The 1,494-nt window shown below is 40.0% G+C and overlaps 1 protein-coding gene across 1 annotated transcript in view; it reads left to right on the top strand.

The window, feature by feature from the left end:
* Positions 1-947, top strand: part of LOC101860421 (SEC14-like protein 2) — a gene marked incomplete in the record, with an annotated part of 21,200 nt that extends 20,253 nt beyond the window's left edge. Inside the window, 1 exon segment of the mRNA XM_013084713.2 lies at positions 204-947.
* Positions 948-1,494: the final 547 nt, after the last annotated feature.

Here is a 1,494-nt window from a genome sequence, read left to right as displayed (position 1 = left end):
GACTTCGCGTAGATGCATCTTTTGACAAGACGACTTCGCTTATATGTATCTTTTGACGTGACGATTTTGCTTAGATTTATCTTTTGACGTAACGACTTTGCTTGGATGTATCTTTTTGACGAGACGTATTTGCTTAGATGTATCTTCTGATGTAACGACGTTGCTTAGATGTATCTTTTGACAAGACGACTTCGCTTAGATGTATCTTTTGACAAGACGACTTCGCTGAGATGTATCTTTTGACGTGACGACATCGCTTAGATGTGTGGCACTTCGGTGAAATCAGGAGCTCGTCAAAATAATGAAGTCAAAGAAACAGACATTTTTCCCCTCATTATGATGGGCAATTTTTGTTACATTTTTATTATCTGGGCGTAACATCTTTGATGTCCATATGAAAAACACATTCCCACGTGGAATTTGCTGAAAACTTTGGTTAGTGTCTATGTGCAGTTTCCAAGACTGTTCAAGCTTTAAGAGTGACCAAACTGTTGTCTGCCATTTTTTCTCTGATTTTACTTCTGACACCCGACAACCCCTTTCCCTCTGAAATAACTACTTTTATTCAAAATAGATGAGAAGAGCTGTCTTTCATTGAAAGAAGGGGAAAGTGAGCAGGCTTTACGATGATATCAATAACTCCGTATGCCCTAAAATTTGACGAGCGCCTGATTCCACTGCGTTGTGACACAGTTGGGTTTCTATAGGGTCGGGGTTTGCCAGGATCACAAGGTCTCCAACAGCTCAGGTGTCTTCAAGTTGTTTTGTCACACTGTCCACCTTATGGTAAATTTCTCTGGCAGAAATTTCTATTCTTTAGTCGGAGAAAACATTTTTTTAATTGTCACCCTTATGATAAGACAGGCTAACCCACAAAATATTATTTGTTGAAAATATGATAATCATCATCAGCATTATCATCAATGCCTTTTACCCCTGGCAGGGTATAGGCCACATACAAGCTCCTTCCATTTATCTCTGTCCTGGGCCATCCTTCCAAGCTCGTTCCAAGTGAGGTTCATCTCTCATGTACCTTTCCACACATCTCCTCCATGTGAATATGATAATATTAAATGATAATAATTTTCATAAGCTCAGCCAAAGACAGGTCTCAGTTTTCCCTCACTTCACCTAGATGGGAATGGATACCTGGCCATAGACAGCGAAAGATCTAGTCATGTATGTTAGTGTTTTAGTGCCTATAATTGGCTGCTTACACTGTTTGTGTCCCATGAAGTTGAGGTTGATTCAGAATGCTCTCAGGTCTGCTGGGGTAATAGTATAGATTGTGAAGCGCACAGAGCTTGCTGTTGAGCGGGGATTTGCGCTATACAAATGCTATCTATTATTATTATCATTATCATTACCAGAAATGCTGCTAAAATGTTAGAAATAAAGCTGGCCTTCAAGCTAGCTGCGGAGTGATGAAACCAAACAAGTTATTTTTTGGTGCTTTTTCTGTAGAATTTACTCTGCTGGGGCTAGCCGGGCTTA

The sequence above is a fragment of the Aplysia californica genome, unplaced genomic scaffold (assembly GCF_000002075.1).
Source record: "Aplysia californica isolate F4 #8 unplaced genomic scaffold, AplCal3.0 scaffold00313, whole genome shotgun sequence".
In the NCBI taxonomy this organism is placed as follows: Eukaryota; Metazoa; Mollusca; class Gastropoda; order Aplysiida; family Aplysiidae; genus Aplysia; species Aplysia californica.
This window is presented reverse-complemented; position numbering and strand designations above follow the sequence as displayed.